This window comes from Capsicum annuum, chromosome 6 (assembly GCF_002878395.1).
Source record: "Capsicum annuum cultivar UCD-10X-F1 chromosome 6, UCD10Xv1.1, whole genome shotgun sequence".
Taxonomy (NCBI): Eukaryota; Viridiplantae; Streptophyta; class Magnoliopsida; order Solanales; family Solanaceae; genus Capsicum; species Capsicum annuum.
In genome coordinates, this window is record NC_061116.1 from 183398261 (window position 1) to 183417325 (window position 19065).

A 19065-nucleotide genomic window follows, 5' to 3' on the forward strand; every position below is an offset into this window, starting at 1 on the left:
GTATATATATATATATATATATATATATATATATATATATATATGTCAACCCTAGTCTGGCAGGATGACGACTTACCCTATGCTGGCTATCTAGTTCCGTAACTCAGGGGTTGCTACTAAGGGTCAAACCCTAGGCTGAAAGGAATGCCCCAATCCCTGGGTTCGCTCGGTACTAAATCCTACTCTCAATTGAAATGACACTAGACTGATCATTATAGGACTGGCTTGATGGAACTTACACTGATCGTGAAGATTAACTGAATACTACTTTCTTGACCTTACTGAGATTATTCTGTAACTACTGTGATCTAAGTAAACAGCTAGATTTCGGGTATTAAATACCCTCAGGACTCGATATCATAAATAGTAAAATATAGCTTAATCTTGAAAGCGTAATAGCTAGTCACTTAGTCACAATTCATTCATTGAGGCATTTTATCAAACACTTGCATGGCATGAACTTGTACATGGGTGGGAACACATGTTAACATGTCATGATTTCACTACTCAATTCACATGGACATTCTATCAAACACTTGGGGAGCATGACTATTGCACATAATAATAATAATCACATATAAATATCATGGTTACCATATTCAACTTGCAAATATCAAGGGTTGTAACACGAGAATTCACCTAATTCAACATACATGCTAATTGGTTTACATGAAACATGGGGTAAATCTTGAATTGAAATCCATGTAACAATACATACATGAACACAAACTAATCCAAGCATGTAAATCATGAATATGAAAACTTGTATTTTGAAAAAGGGTTCTTGAACTCCAAGAGTGAAAGAAATCCAAGGATGAACACCTAACATACCTGGGTAATTGGATTCTTAAAGTTTCTTGGAAATTTTCTTGTGAATTGAACTTGATTCTTGGAGGCTAGGGTTTGCTATTTGAGGGAGAATGTTCTTGATTTGAGAGAATTTGAATAAAATAATGACTAATTAGGTTATTATGACATAAATCTCGTGCTTAGGATTGATTAGGGCCATGAAAAAAGACCCAATTGCCCCTAAAAAGAATTAAATTTTCATCACTGAAAATCCTGATTTTGGCCATCACCACGATGCAGTGGCATCGTGGCGAGCCACTGGAAGTTGGTTAAAATTATTTAAAAAATTGACAATTGTGAAAATGGACTTTGATGCAACACGGTAAAATTGCGTCGGGCTACTGAAAATTGACAACTTTGAAATGGCACCTTAGCGCGACACGGTGTAATCGCGGTGCTTCACTGAAAAGTGACAAGTGGGAACTGAAACTTCACCGCGATATGATGGGATCACGGTGTTTCACTGGAAACTGACAAATTCCATTTGTCCTATCACCGCGATGTGATGGTATCGCGGTGGCCCTCTGCCTGAAAGTAAAATCGCCATAACTTCTTACCCGGTTATCGGATTAAGGCATATTTTATATCGTTGAAAAGATGACTGAATTTCCTACGCAATGATGGGTCTTAAGCTGGGAAATTCTGAGTATTTTGAAAGTATTATATAGGAATCCTCGTGTACTGAGATCTAAACTGAGTTAAGAAAATATGAGGTATTACAAGTTTTTAGACCTAAAATACGGCCGAAGATGATTTAAATACAACCAGAATTTTTGCTACAACGAGTTCCTATTTTAGCCAGGATAGTGCTTAGTAAAACGGTCATAACCTTTTACTCCAAATTTGAATTGAGGAATGGTTTATTTCGTTGAAAAAAGGACATAAAGATCTTTGATTTGGTAGGTATTGGGCCCCCTAACTCCTTATATTATATTAGATATGTTTGTTTGAATTTGGACTTAATATAGACCCATATCGAAACTGTATTAGAAAGAAAGTATTATACTTAACTTATTGTTAGGGATATGGTACGATCTTAATTCATACCTAAAGAATTTCAAATTAAATTATTGATACTAGAACTCATGAATAATTAAATTCATCGAACTTGAGTCTATCTAGACACATCCAAAGGCTAAAATCTTTACTGAAAAATTCAAGGTGACATAATAAATAAAATATTGGCTATTTTGAACCCAAATTAATATCAAAAAATAAAAATTAAGAATATTCATGAATTTATTATGGATAATTTAATAACAACAAAATGGGTCATTTCAAAATAGGTCGACATTATGTCAAGAATTTATCTACGTAGCCGACAATTTAGTAAATAACAAGTGGAGTTTTTTTTAAAGTAAGTTGTAACAGTAATAGTTGTTGACTCATAGAAATAAGATCAATATGAGACAAATACTAGGATTGTGTTCCCCATTACTTCATAACTCCACCAGTTGTTTGTGCTAGCAGACTATCCCAATACTTTATATGCAAAATCTAAAAAGATATGTATCATATAAATGTCTCTCAACCTTAGTTAAATGAATTTTACTCATCTTCTCTTGAACTCAGAGCATCGCATTACTAACCCTTGTTCTGTGATCTTAGATTAACTCTCCTGATTAAGGCTCAAATTAATTAGATGAAGGTTGATAGCTTCAAATTTCAATTGTTATCTCCTTTTTCTAATCTCTACTTCTTTCTCGAGCAAATTTAGAATACATGCGAGTTCCTAACATTTGCAGTCGTCAAGAAAGCAATCAAATCAAAGAAAATATCAAAACATGTTAGCACACAGGTCTAGAATGACTTCACACTTAACCTTGTTTCGTTAATTCATCATGATTTTCACAACTCTGGTTATGAATTTTAGCTACTCATAATCGTAAGCATGCAAGAAGAATTCATATATGAGAGCATAATTGTATACTTATAAGAATAAGATAAAAAACAAAATCTCAAATTGATTAAAAACCCTAAAAACCAATATCAATAGTGCTAAGATAAATAATGTTTAAGAACCTCAAAATAATGCAAAAGTATATAAACTAATCATAAAACACAATGAGAGTATTTATAGATACAAAATGAATCACATCCTAAACTATGTAGGAGAATCAGGTCAGCAGCATCCTATGACTCAGGGACTAAAGTCGTGGATCAGACCCACTAGTCGTTGGTCTTTCTCATGGGAATCAGACTCTGGATCAATCTTCGTACTTCATTCACGACTACCACTCATGAGTCGTGAGTTGGATTCACGAGTCGTAGGTTAATCCATGGGAATCAGACATTGATTTTGGCTACAAACCCCAACGAATGAATCTCATTCACGAGTTGTGGGTTCAATTGACGGGTCTTGGTCCATACTTTTTAGTCTCCAATTTTTTCTCACTTGGCAGCTTTTCATCATTTTTCTTAGTTTTTTCTCTGAAATCTATTTTCCTACACAACATTGCAAAAAAAATATCATACCCAGCAAAATACCTAAGTTCTTGCATAATCTTCTTGTTTTAAACATCAAAAGTGTCATGAAACCATGACACATCATTCATTTAATGATTTCATGAGTTGACTTCTTTCTCAAGTTCTACCTTATTTTTTGGAGAAAAGACATAAAAACACCTCTAACTTATCCTAAAAACTTAGCTTAGATCTTTAACTTAATGAATATTTATTTATGCCCCTTAACAACTTTAAGTGAATTAATATCACCCTTAATGCTGACATGACATAAAAGAAAAAATAAAAAAAATTGTGTACTTTAAAAAAAAAAAATGATCCCACTAACATATATATAGAGACACCTCCATCCCTTTTTTTCTTCAAAGTCCTCACCCCCATCCCTAACCCTCTTTATTCTTTTTCAAACACTCCCTCCCCTCCCCCAATTTCCTTTCTCCTTCTTCAATCTTCCCTCCTTCACTTTATTACAGTTCAATAATTTCTCCAAAAAAAATATGTATAAAAAAATTGTGAATTTTAACACACTTGTTTCAAAATTCATTATTCAGAAGAAGAAATATATGTCCAATTCAATTTGTCACAAGTTAAATAATTTTCTCAATTTTACAATCTCCAGAGCTTAATATTTTTACATCATTCTTTTTCGTTCTAAAATTGCTCAAAGATTCTTGCCGAAATTATTGTAATTGTGTTTCTTCAAATATGATATGGTTTCTTGTTTGCTCTGCTTATGGTTGCATTCAACCTATGGTTCTACTTATTGATTTTTTCTTTTAGATTTTTGAATTAATATAAGTTGTATTAGCTAGATTTTTCAGTTCTTTAAATTGTAAATAAGAGGTGTTTGTAGAAGGAAAAGGAGGGTAAATAGGTTTGAAGAAGGCGGGAAAGAGGTGAGGATAGAAGGGATGCCGGGTGAGGGGGTTACAGAACAAGAAACGTGGGTGGTGGGTATCGAAGAAGAAAGGGGTGGGACAGGGGTAGTTTTTATTCAATTATTTAATATACAAATTAGCGGGATCATTCTTTTTTAAAAAAAAAAAATCAGACGTGGTTCTAATATAGTAATGATGTGGCATTGATATGTCAATTACATGACACATATGGGTGTGGGGTGAGGGATTTACAGAACAAGAAACGTAGGTGGTGGGTATCGAAGAAGAAAGGGGTGGGACAGGGGTAGTTTTTTTCTTTTTATTAGTTAATAGACAAATTAGTGGAATCATTCTTTTAAAAAAAATAATTTTAGACATGGTTCTAATATAGCAATGATGTGGCACTGATATGTCAATTATATGACACGTATTTTATTCACTTTTTGTTGTGCGACTGATATGAGCTGAAAAGGTTTGATTTTAGTTCACTTTGAACTTGTTAAGAGGGGTAAATAAAAACCTATTAAGTTAAAGGTCTAAAATAAGTTTGTCGGACAAGTTTAGGGATGTTTTATGTCTTTTTTTTATTTTATTTTATGCATAATTTTTTTTTTGTTTTAAGTTTTATATTTCTTTTAGAATCTTTAATAAAAGATGTGACATTTCGCTCGTTTAACTTTAGATGAGCTGTATTAGTGGTATATAATTATAGATGTTTTTTAAAAAGGTTATTTCTCTTCTTTTTGAAAGTTATACCTCGTGCTATTTGAGAATTGGATAAATCCTATTTTACATAGTGAGATATTAAAACTGAAATTTGAATGAATAAATTAGTCGACTTTTTAATACAAAGTACTTTGATATTTAAAAATAGTAGAAGAAATTTTTGTGTGAAAAGGCCAACAATTACGCTATGTTAGCAATTGAGTTTGCAAGATTGTTAAGTTATTTAAATGTTATTTATATCTTTAGGATATGTGCAAAATATATAATAGTTAACTATGATCAAGTAATAATAATTTTAGTTAAAGAAAGTAACACATTTCACTTGTTTATTGGCTGAGTGTAAAGTGTAAATATTGGGTGTGGTTAAGTTTTTATCCTCTTAAGACTTGCTAGTTTAAGAAAAATCTTGTCAATTGTACTTTTGAAAAATTTCTTATGCTGAGACAGCTAACATTATTTTTTAAACAATATAGGCATTCGAAGAAATAAAAGCTTTAAAGGTATAAAGAATTAAAAGAAAAGAAATAGAGATAAAAGAAATATACATGTTGATGAATAATACAAGAAAGAAAATGAGAAATCTCATTTTAATTAAAAATGTAAAAAGAATAAGAAGTAATTACTTTTGTTCTTCTTTTCAGAGCTTTTTATTTGTGTTTGTGCGTAACGATCTAAAAATTTGAAGAAATATGTGAAATTTATGATTTTGTGTGATTTGACTATTTTACCCCTTCCCGTAGTTGCATTAATGTATTTCTGGGGTGTGGGAGTAATTTGCATGATTTTTTATGCATTTTGGTACCCTTTATGCGATATTATGATTTTTGATGACTTCGAGAGCCTTATTTTAGACTTATGGAGATATCTTTTGATCCGTGCAATGGATGGCTGAACGGACTGCGCTAGCAGCTACGAAATATTGATTTTAGGCTAAGTAGATATTTGGTTTGGGTCCCCGTGCATCCGAGTTCATTTCTGGGACCCACATTTGGTGGAAACGACCTCGGATGAAAAATCCGACTTCTCCAAAAAATCCCCTTTTTGACCCATTTTGTTCATTCTTTCATCTTACCTCTTGAGAGTTAAATCCTAAAATAGTGTGGGAGCTTAAAAGTGGAGCTTGTGGGAGTTTGGAAAGCTAGATTAACATCTATTTCTAGATTCTATTACGGATTTAAGGTAAGAATTCACCCTTTTCTTAGTAATTTCTTGATTAATTTCTCAAAACCCAAAAAATCTTAGGGCTTGATTTTAAATCTCAATTTCACTCCTTGTAACTTAAATAATATTTTTGTCTTATAAATACTAGTTTTTCATCAATTTAACCTTCAAAACAACTCTGATTCTTGATTTTAATCCGGATTTCAAAGATTTTATCTGGTAAAGCTTAAAAATATTTTTTCTTCAATTCGAACCTCATTTTTTGGGAGCTTAAAAGTTGAGCTTGTGAGAGTTTGGAAAGCTAGATTAACATCTATTTCTTTATTCTATTACGGATTTAAGTTAAGAATTTACTCTTTTCTTAGTAATTTCTTGATTAATTTCTCAAACACACAAAAAATCTTAGGGCTTGATTTTAAACCTCAATTTCACTCCTTTCACTTGAATAATATTTTTATCTTATAATTACAAGTTTTTCATCAATTTAACCTTCAAAATAACTTTGATTCTTGATTTTAACCCGGATTTCAAAGATTTTATCTGGTAAAGCTTAAAAATATTTTTTCTTCAATTTGAACCTCATTTTTTTACTCGATTTGACTTGGGATTTCATCTGTAGATTCTAAAAAATATGGAGAACATGTTTTTGGAGTAAAGTTTTGATTTTGCTCTTCTTTTTTGAAAATCAATTCCGGGGGTCCATTTTGACTCCGAATCAAAAGTAGCCAATATGTGTGTCGTTGATTTTGTTTTGACGTGGCGAATCTATATTTGATGTTTTTAGTGAATTTTTGAATTGTTTGTGAAAAGTAAGGTAGTGGGTTCGAAGTGTAGCGGACCGGTTTTGGCTTTTAAGATAGGTTATGACTTAACTCTTTCTGAGTGGGTTGGGTAGTAAATGATGGTACAAAATGTATGTTAAGGGTGAAAACTAATCATGAAACATGACTATATATGTGTTGTGTCTGTGTGAGAGCTCATATGTGATGTAATTATCAAAATTGAGATATTATGTGATGTGTTTGACTGTGTAGAGTCCTATATGATGTTGATAGCCCTGAATACATGTGAATAGTTGTATTGTATTGTTGAAATACCAAAAATGGTACCATTAATGTATTGTGATATATTCATACTTGTTGGTATATGAGACATGTGAAAATTCATGGATGAAGCAAGAGTAATGAGTGAATATTGGCTCACGTGGTTGTGGAATTGTAACATTGTGGTTGGTATTGGAAATACATCATGTGAATTGGTGTTAGAAATACATCACGTGGATTGGTTGTAGAAATACTCATTTTGAATGGTTGTGAACATTGCATTGTCATTCTCATGTCATCATACACATCATTTCACTTATTTGTTTTATTGTTTTACATATAATTATTATCTATGTGTACTTGATTAGTATCTTATGTTATATATGTGCTTTGAAAATACTGAAAATCCTGGAATATTAGATATTGGTATCGAATATTAGATTTATGGACCATCTTCGAAGGATCATGCTGGAGAAGAGTTGTGGATATTGGTGATCTTGAGGTTGTGTACCAAACTTGAGGTTGTGTGCCAAACTTAAGGCTATGTGCCTAACTAGAGGCTGTGTGCCAATCCCATGCATCATCATCATCATCATATACATTGCACCCACTTTATTATGTTTATATTGTGTTTGAATTGTCATATTGACTTGTCATCTACCTATTTGTTCTATATTTTGACTTGTTAACGTCTAATTGTTCTATCTTTCTTTAGCTATATTTGATAATCTTGATTATACATGTTCCTCTTATGTCTTACCTGTATGTGATATTGTGTATATTTGTATCCTTATCTGGTATGTTGTGTATTATGTACAAATTTTGTAGAACTATTAGTGCAATCAGTGTGGGCAACTGTTGTAGGATATTTTTTTAATGCAGGTGATGTGTCCTTGGTGTATTTATTGTTTACTTTATTTACTACTTTGCTTGGTCGACCTATGATACCTACTGAGTACAAGTAGAACGTACTCACGCCTACTGCGTCCTTTGGGTGCTGGTCCTAGCTCGAGTGCGTCTTAGATTGGTTGATTTCGAGCGCCTTCAGATTTCTCAAGGTAGTGGTTGGACATTCATTCGTCCAGATTTCACATCTATCTTTCGATATTAGTTATGTCTTTATTAGTGTTCGGAGACAGATATTTTCCTTTGTGGTTATTTTTATGATGAATTTGACTCTGGGATTGTATTAGTAGTTCTTATATTGTTGACATCAGGTTTTGGGAGCTATGGCTGCATATGTTGATTTCATTCTTTCCACTTTTATTATATCTATGTGGTTTGGCTTCGTTCTAAAAGTCTTACCTTGGGGGCATTCCTATCTTTTTCCCATTGTGTATCTGTTTAGGTGATAGGCTTATTGATCAAGATTTGTCGTGAAAAGTGCCATTATGACTTTGGCATTTTTGGGTCGTGACAAATTGGCATCAGAACAGTCAAGTTTCATTGGTCTCAACGGTGTAAGAATGAAATGTCTAATAGTGTCTCGCGGATTGATACGTTGACATTCGTATATATCTTCGAGAGGCTATAGGACATATTTAGGAAACTTTTCTCATTTTATTCTTTATAATGTGAAGTTTTTCATACCTTGTGTTCTGAGTTGTGTTTTACTCTTTTTATGTGGATGTTGTTGCTTATAAGACCTATCAGTTGAGAGATGTTGCTAGAGTTTTGAGGAGGTCACTTGTGAGTTGTAGACCCAATGATTATCCTGAATGGTTTGGGATTAGTTTGTTGATGCCTTCTTAGAGAGATTTGTTCCATTCAGTTTGAGAGATACTATAGGGGACGAGTTTGATCATTTGGAGTAGTGCTCCATGACAGTTGTTGAGTATAAGGCACGCTTCTATGCCATATCCAAATATTCCTATAATAGCATTTTCACTGAGTCTGAAAAGGTTCAGAAGTTCGTAAAGGATTTGGATATTTCTCTTCAGTTGGCTACATCTCAGATGGTTGTGTTTGGGGATTTTTTTAGAGTATTGTCGATCATGTTAAGATGATGGAGGATATTTTTAGTGCATCTCATGCAGGCACCAAGAAGGTGAGACACTTTGGTGAGTTCTAGAGTCAGACCTCTCGAGGCAGAGCTTTTAGATGTTCTCGCGGATACTATGGTAGGCCAGTGCAGGCTGCTTTACAGAGTTTAGGTGGTGGATTTTCTAGTTTAGTAGTTCAAGGTGGTCGTTCGGTCCTAGTTGTGTCTTCTCTTATTGAGATTAGTCGTAGAGGTTGTTATATATGTGATAAGATTAGTCATGTGGCCAGAGATTGCCCCGCTGGATTATTTGGGCTACTTCTATTTCAGCTGTGAAAGGTAGAGGTACTACCAGAGGAGTAAAAAGTAGAGATGGTGAAGCCTGCGATGGTGGTCGTGGGGCTACTCAGCCAGTTAGGGGTTGTGGTCAGTGATACGCTATACCAGCCAGACTTGAGGCAGAGGCTTATGATATTATGATTACAAGTATCGTCCCCATTTGTTTTAGACCTGCATCTGTATTATTTGATCCCGGATTGAATTTCTCCTATGTGTCTGTGTATTTTGCTTTGGGTTTTGATTCTGTTAGTGAGCCTCTTGCCATGCCTATTCGTGTATCTACCCTAGTAGGTGATTCTTTAGTGGTAGATCGGGTGCACCAATCTTGTGTTGTGACTTTTGCCGGACATGAGACTTTGGTAGACTTACTTGTGTTAGACATGGTCAATTTTGATGTTATTTTGAGCATAGATTGGTTGGCTCCTTATCATGTTGTCTTAGATTATTTTGTTAAGACTGTGGCTTTAGCTTCACCGGGTATGCCAAGGATAGCTTGGAAGAGTGAACTTCATTCGGGTTCTATGAGATTTATATTTTTTGTTCAGGATCATAAATTGATTGAGATGGGATGCTTATCTTACTTGGCTCAGATTCATGATACTAGTGTTGTATCACATCTTTCCTTGGATTTTGTATGTGTTATCTATGAGTTTATGGATGTGTTTCCTACGAACTTGCCTGGTATGCCTCCGGATCGAGATATTAATTTTGCTATTGATGTTGAGCCAAGACTAAACCCATTTCTATTCCTCCTGATAAGATAGGTCCATCAGAGTTGAAGGAACTAAGGATCGGTTGCAGGAGTTATTGGATAAGGGATTTATCCAACCTAGTGTTTCACCTTGGGGTGTGCCTTTCTTGTTTGTAAAGAAAAAGAATGGGTCTATACGAATGTGTATTAATTATCGACAGTTAAATAAGGTGACGATTAAAAATAAGTATCCTCTTCCTCATATTAATGATTTATTTGATTAGCTTCGGGGTGCTGCGGTGTTTCTGAATATTGAATTAAGGTCCTGTTATCACCAGTTGAGGATTAGAGCTTTGGATATTCCAAAGATAGCTTTTCGAACTCGATATGGTCATTATGAGTTCTTGGTCATGTCCTTCGGGTTGACCAATGCCCCTGCCGCATTCATGGAGTTGATGAACCAGGTGTTTCGACCATATCTTGACTCTTTTATTATTATATTTATAGATGATATCTTGGTTTATTCCAAAAGTGAGGTTGAGCATGAGGAGCATTTATGGATTGCGCTTCAGAGATTGAGGGATGAGAGGTTGTATGCTAAGTTCTCTAAGTGCGATTTTTGGTTGGAGTCTATTTCTTCCTTGGGTCATAGTGACTAAGAAAGGTATAATGACTGATCTAGCCAAGGTTGCAGTAATTCCTGATTGGGCTAAACCTACTTCGCCCACCGAGATTCAGAGTTTTGTTGAGGGCTTTTCATCCATTGCAGCTCTATTGACCAATTTAACCCAAAAGAAGATTTTTTCAGTGGTCCGATGCTTGTGAGGCGAGCTTTCAAAAGCTCAAGAATTTGATGACTTCAGCTTCTATCTCGACTTTGCCTTGGGGGCATGGTTTTACCATATTTTATTATGTTTCAGGCATTGGGTTAGGTTCTATGTTGATGCATGAGGGCAAGGTGATTGCATATGCATCTCATTAGTTGAAGCCCCATGAGAGGAATTATCCTACGCATGATTTGAAGTTGTGCTTAGCTATGTTTGTCTTAAAGTTGTGGAGTCACTACTTGTATGGAGTCCATTGTGAGATATTCTCAAATCATTGTAGCCTTCAGTACCTCTTTACCCAACGAGATCTTAATATAAGGCAGCGTTGTTGGCTTGAGTTGCTTAAGGATTATGACTTGACTATTCTCTATCATTCGGGCAAGGCTAATGTGGTTGTGGATGCCTTGAGCTGAAAGTCAACTAGCATGGGTAGCTTGGGTATCTTTTGACCCAGGAGAGGACTTTGGCCTTAGAGGTTCAGTCTTTAGCTAACCAGATGGTTAGGCTTGATGTTTCAACACCTGGGCGCGTTTTGGCATTTGTGGAGGCTAGATCTTCTTTGATGGAGCAGATTTTAGCTCATCAATTTGATGATGTTAGATTAAGGTTGATTCGAGATAAGATGTTGAGTGGGGAGTCTAAGGAATCCTCACTTGATTCAAATGGAGTTTTGAGGATTGAGGGCCTAGTTTGCATGCCAAGAGTGGGTGATTGGATTAGGATGATCTTAGAGGAGGCCCATTATTCCAAATATTTTATCCATCCAGGTGTGACTAAAATGTATCGTGATTTAAGGCAGCACTACTGGTGGGGTGGTATGAGGCGAGATATAGTGGATTTTGTGGCTCATTGCTATGTTGTCAACAGGTGAAGGCCAAGCATATGAGACCTAGTGGATTGCTTTAGAGGTTACCCATTCTCGAGTAGAAGTGGGAACAGATCACTATGGACTTTGTGACTAGCTTGCCTCGTACATCTCATAGTTTTGACAATGTTTGGGTCATCATGGATCGATTGACTAAGTCAACTTATTTTATTCTGGTTCAGGTCTCATTCAGTGCTGAGAGGTTGACCCGTATCTACATTCGTGACATTGTGCGTCTTCATGGTACGTCGGTGTCCATTATTTCAGATCGAGGTCCTGTGTTTACGTCTCACTTTTGGAAAACTTTTTAGGATGAGTTGGGTACGCGAGTGTATCTCAGTACAGCCTTTCACCCCAGACTGATAGGCAGTTAGAGCGGACTATTCAAGTTTTTTGAGGATATGATTGATACTTGTGTGATGGATTTTGGTGGCCAGTGGGAGCATTATTTGCCTTTAGTAGAGTTTGCCTATAATAATAGCTACCATTTTCGTATTGATATGATTTCTTTTGAGGCATTATATGTTAGGCATTGTCGCTACCCAATGGGTTAGTTTGATGCTTCCGAGGTGAGATATTAAGGAACGGACTTGCTTCGTGAGTCTTTGGACAAATTCTGGATAATTCAGGATAGACTTAAAGCGGTCTAGAGTAGGTAGAAGTGTTATGCTGATCGTAGACTTCGTGCCTTGAGATTTGGTATTGGGGATCATGTTTTCCTTCGAGTTTCACTCATGAAGGGTGTGATGAGGTTTGGGAGGAGGAGCAAGCTTAGCCCTAGGTATATTAGTCCATTTAAGAGTCTTCGGACTATTGGTGATGTGGGATATGAGTTGGTTTTCCCCCTGATCTATCAGTTGCTCATTCAGTTTTTCATGTTTCTATACTTTGTCATTATATTCCTGATGAGTCTCATGTCATTCATTGGGAGTTGGTTCATTTAGATAAGCGGATGTCCTTTGTTGAGGAGTCGGTTTCTATTTTAGCTAGGGAAGTTAGGTGGTTGCGCTCTAGAGTTATCCCTGTGGTTAAGGTTCAGTGGCGACATCAGCCTGTAAATAAGGCTACTTAGGAGGTTGAGTCTAATATGTGTAGTTCTTATCCTCAGCTCTTCATCGATTCAAGTATTTCTTTGCCTTAGTTCGAGGACAAACTAGATTTTTAGTGGTGGATGATATAACGACCTAAAAATTTGATAAAATTTGTGATTTTATGTGATTTGATTATTTTACCCCTCTCCGTAGTTGCATTATGGTAATTCTGGGGTGTGGGAGTAATTTGCATTGTTTTCGATGCATTTTGGTACCCTTTATGCGATATTATGATTTTTGATGACTTCGAGAGCCTTATTTTACACTTATGAGGATATCTTTTGATTCGTGCGACGAATGGCTGAACGGACAGTGCCAGCAACTCCGGAATATCAATTTTAGGCTAGGTAGACCTTTATTTCGGGTTTCGATGCACCCGAGCTCATTTCGACCTATTGGTCGGAAAGTTGAAAAATTAGAAATATGGGTGTGGGACCCACATTTAGTGGAAACAATCTTGGATAGAAAATCCAACTTCGCCAGCAGATTCAAAATATCGATTTTAGAGTGGTAAGATATTTGGTTTACAGCTTTTAAATCTCATTTCAACCCTCGGTTTGGAAAATTATAATTTCCGGTTTCGGAGGTCAACTTTTTAAAAATGATATTTTTTCAAAAATCTGACTTCGCCAATGCATCCAAAACATCAAAATTAGTATGGTTGCATAGTTCGTTTGCATATATAGGACTCCAAATGAACCTCGGGCACCCCATCGAATTCTGGGTTGGACTTTAAAAAAAATTGTTGTTATTGCAGATTTTTCTGCTATATATAGCAGATTTTCTGCTATATATAGCAGATTCTTCCCTTTTTTGGCCCATTTTGTTCATTCTTTCATCTTACCTCTTGAGAGTTAAATCCTAAAATAGTGTGGGAGCTTAAAAGTGGAGCTTGTGGGAGTTTGGAAAGCTAGATTAACATCTATTTCTAGATTCTATTACGGATTTAAGGTAAGAATTCACCCTTTTCTTAGTAATTTCTTGATTAATTTCTCAAAACCCAAAAAATCTTAGGGCTTGATTTTAAATCTCAATTTCACTCCTTGTAACTTAAATAATATTTTTGTCTTATAAATACTAGTTTTTCATCAATTTAACCTTCAAAACAACTCTGATTCTTGATTTTAATCCGGATTTCAAAGATTTTATCTGGTAAAGCTTAAAAATATTTTTTCTTCAATTCGAACCTCATTTTTTACTTGATTTGACTTGGACTTTCATCTGTAGATTCCTAAAAATATGGAGAACATGTTTTTGGAGTAAAGTTTTGATTTTGCTCTTCTTTTTTGGAAATCGATTTCGGGGGTTCATTTTGACTCTGAATCAAAAGCAGTAAATATGTGTGTCGTTAGTTTTGTTTTGATGTGTTGATTCTATATTTGATATTTTTAGTGAAGTTCTGGATTGTTCGTGAAAAGTAAGGTAGTGGGTTCGAAGTGTAGCGGATCGGTTTCAGCTTTTAAGATAGGTTACGACTTAACTCGTTCTGACTGGGCTGGGTAGTAAATGATGGTACAAAATGCATGTTAAGGGTGGAAACTAATCATGAAACATGGATATATATGTGTTGTGCCCATGTGGGAGCCCATATGTGATATAATTATCAAAATTGAGATATTATGTGATGTGTTTGACTGTGTGGAGTCTTATATGATGTTGATAGACCTGAATAAATGTGAATAACTGTATTGTATTGTTGAAATACCTAAAATGGTACCATTAATGTATTGTGATATATTCATACTTGGTATATGAGACATGTGAAAATTTATGGATGAAACAAAAGTAATGAGTGAATATTGGCTCACGTAGTTGTGGAATTGTAACATTGTGGTTGGTTATGGAAATACATCATATGAATTGGTTGTAGAAATACATCATGTGGATTGGTTGTGGAAATACTCATTTTGGTTGGTTATGAATATTGCATTATCATTCTCATATCATCATACACATCATTTCACTTATTTGTTTTATTGCTTTACATATAATTATTGTCATGTATGTGTACTTGATTAGCGTTTTATGTTATATATGTGCTTTGGAAATACTGAAATACTGGATATTGGTATCGGATATTGGATTTATGGACCATCTTCAAAGGATCATGCTGGAGAAGAGTTGTGGATATTGGTGATCTTGAGGCTGTGTGCCAAACTTGAGGCTGTGTGCCAAATTAGAGGTTGTGTGCCAATCCCATGCATCATCATCATCATAATCATCATCATCATTATCATATCCATTGAACCCACTTTATTATGTTTATATTGTGTTTGAATTGTCATATTGACTTCTCATCTACCTATTTGTTCTATATCTTGACTTGTTAATGTCTAATTGTTTTATCTTCATTTAACTATATTTGATGATCTTGATTATACATGTTCTTGTTTTGTCTAACTTGTATGTGATATTATGTATATTTGTATCCCTATCTGGTATGTTGTGTATTATATGCGGATTTTGTAGAACTGTTAGTGCAATCAGTGTGGGCAATTGTTGTGGGACATTTTTTTATTGCAAGTGACATGCCCTTAGTGTATATATTGTATACTTTATTTACTACTTTGCTTGATCGGTCTATGATACCTAGTGAGTACAAGTGGACCGTACTCACGCCTACTTGCGCCCTTTGGGTGCTGGTCTTAGCTCGAGTGCGTCTCAGATTGGTTGATTTCGAGCGCCTTCAGATTTCTCAAGGTAGCGGTTGGACATTCATACGTCCGAAGTTCACAACTATCTTTTTGTATTTAGTAATGTCTTTATTAGTGTTCGGAGACAGACATTTTCTTTGTGGTTATTTTTCTGATGTATTTGACTCCGGGATTGTATTAGTAGTTCTTATACTGTTGACATCAGGTTTTGAGAGTTATGGCTGCATATGTTGATTTTATTCTTTCCGTTTTTATTATATCTGTGTGGTTCGACTTCGTTCTAAAAGTCTTACCTTGAGGGTATTCCTATCTTTTTTCAATTGTGTACCTGTTTGGGTGATAGGGTAACTTGTCAAGATTTGCCGCTACAAGCACCATCATGACCTTTGCATTTTTGGGTGTGACATTGTGTATGTTATATTGGCCTTTTTTTAAAAGCTTATTTATGTCAAATCAAATATCAAAAATATCTTTCATTTTAAGATAAATCGGAATAATATATTTTTTATTTTTTCAAGCATCTTTTGTAGAAAAAGATGGGGCCACATTACTTCTTTCAAGGCTGATTTTTGATAATTAAATTCAAACATTTTCTTTCCTTTTAAGTGAATTAAAATAGCTATACAATTTTTTTTTAATTTTTTTAAAAAAGTATTAACTTGTGTGATGTAAAATGCAATCTCCAAAAATTAGGGATCCAAATCAAAACTTATGCTTCAATGGCTTTATGCTATGGTCAATCCTGGTCGCAGTGAATGTAGTTGAAGCAGATAGGACATGGCCTACATATTTGTTTCAAGCAAAAATGTTTATGATATTCAACAATTTTATGTGTTTTAGTTTATTGTTTTATATGATGTTGTGTACGTGCAATTTGTTATTTAGATAGTTTTCGTTGAAATATAAAACCTACTTAAATTAGTATCGGAGTCTAATATAAAGGATATATTTGGAGCCTGTTTAAGAGAGTGTTTGGATAGGATTAAAATCTGGTCAAACTAGATTTTAATTAGTTTTTTTTAGCCTTTTTATGTGTTTGGTAAAATTAAAAAGAGGTTAAAAAAGCTAAAAGTGGATTAAAAAGGGCAAAAATTGAGAAGCTAGATACCCCCAACTTTTTACTTTTTAAATTAATTTTTTTTAGGTTTAACCAAAATATTTACCTTTTTATTCCTTATATTTTCTTCTAATTCCAATAATACCCTAAATTTTGTAGCCCTTATTGATTTTTCTTTTTGCCGCTTTTTTTCATCTTTTCCCTCCTGTTTTCTCTTCATCTTTCTCCTTTATTTTTAGAGAATCCATCATTACATAAGAAAACACTCAAAAAATTTATCGTCCAATCGAGCTTGTGGTAAGTTCTTCTCTATCCGTTCATATAGAATCTCTGCATGCTATTTAAATTTTTAAAATTGATTCTATTTAATAGATTATTTCATTCCTAAAAATTTTATGTTGTTTACAAGCTTACAATATTACAATATAATACTATATTTATATAAAAAATATCTTAAAATTTTTATTTTTTAATATTTAAAAATAAAAAAGTAACTTATATTTATAAATTGACCTGGCATAATCACTTTACGTTGAAAGTGTATTTAAATAAAAATTATTTTTGAAGTATTAGAATTAAAAATCATAAATAATTCACGTTATTATGTGTTAACAGCTTTAAGGATATTTAAGTCATTTTGACAAAAAAAAAGTGATTGACAACACTTGTTTACCAAACACATTAATAGATTTTTTTCAGTTTCAGCACTTCTATCCAAACATTTATCTACTCAATTTAAAAGCACTTATTTTAAGCTTTTAATCACTTAAGTTAAAAAGCAATTTTTTTAATCCTATCCAAACGGGCTCTAAATAAGTTGAAAAAATGACTTTTAAAAAGTATTTTAAAAGTGTTTAAAAGTACTGAAACTTATTCTGAAAATAAGCAGATCGGATAAGCTAAAAAAAAAAAATTATTGATGTATTTGAAAAACAAGTGTTGTTGCATACTTTTTTATCAAAATATCTGGAAAATTCTTAAAGGTACTAACATTATTTAAAAGATTCAAATTAAAACTATTTTACATTTTAATTTAATTTCAATATAAACTACGTAATTATTTAAGTTAAAATATGTGTGTGAATAAGTTATTTTATTTTTTAAAATATTCACATGAATGAAGATTTAATTTGTGAATTTAGTGACATATTTTTTTGTTAAGAAAACTTGGGAAAATATGTGCAACAAACGTTTTAAAATATTTAAACTTTATAGGTGAGGAAAATATATGTGCTACAGCAAAACGAGGAGCAGTGAAAAGTGAGGAGAATTTTAGAGCAAAATGAGAATAATTTTGGAATATTTGGGGATTATAAGGTATAAAAAGGTAATTTGTTAGTCATTCTAGAATGACTTATAAACCAAAAATAGAAAGTAGGAGGTTATTTATTTTTCACTTTTATCTTTTTGAAAGTAAATTTTAATTTTTTAAAGCAATTTTTGAAATTTTCACATACTTCAAAAATTTAAAAATTACTTAAAAGCATATTTGACCAAAAACAAATACATAAGCTACTTCCATAACTTTAAACAACATCGGCTCTGATACCAATTGTAGGGGGTATGGATAACTTGGGTAACTTAAATAGATCTATTATTAGTCCAATGGATCTATTTTTGTTTGTGCGTGGATATTTCTTAACTTTTCTAATCATTTTTATTTTTAGTTTATTTATTTTAATTTTATTAATGTTCATATCTTAGGGGTGATTGGATGGTATTTGATTAAATGTTTTACTGTAATATTCTTTAGCTTTTTCTCTTAGTCTTTGTAATTCTTGTATATTATTTTGGAGGTATTCTAAATATTCTATATCTTTTGTTCTAAAATATTCAATTAAATTGTCTTTCATAAGCATTTCTGTTAATCTTATTTCTTCCATATCTTGTCTCCAATATTTTAAATACTCATAGTTTATCATTTTATCCTAAAGTAGTTGTGATACTTCAAATTTCTTTGTAATAATTTATTCTAATTGTACTATATCTGATATTAAATTTTAGGTTATCTATTTCGTTAATTATCCTGTCTTTATCGTCTATGAATAATTTCATGTCTAAATTATAATCTAAACTGTCTTTTAATTCTAGTTGTTTTATGGTTTTATTTATCCAAATTAATCTTTCTTTTAATTGTTCTCTTCCTTTTCTAAGCTGGTTTCTATAATTAATTTCTTCGTATAGCCAACTTTGTTTCTCTCTAACTCTTTGAATATATTCTAGCATTTTTAATCTGTATAATATCCATCTGAATAATAACTATCCGAATAATAATTTCTACCAAAGAAATCTATATTTTCAAATTCATCTTCTATCCAATTAGTACTTAGTAACTCATCTTCATAATCAAATATTTTTTCCCATATTATTTTCTTTATGTCTTCTAATTCTAAGTCTTTTATGATATATAAAACTAGTATCTTAGTTTCATCAGATATAT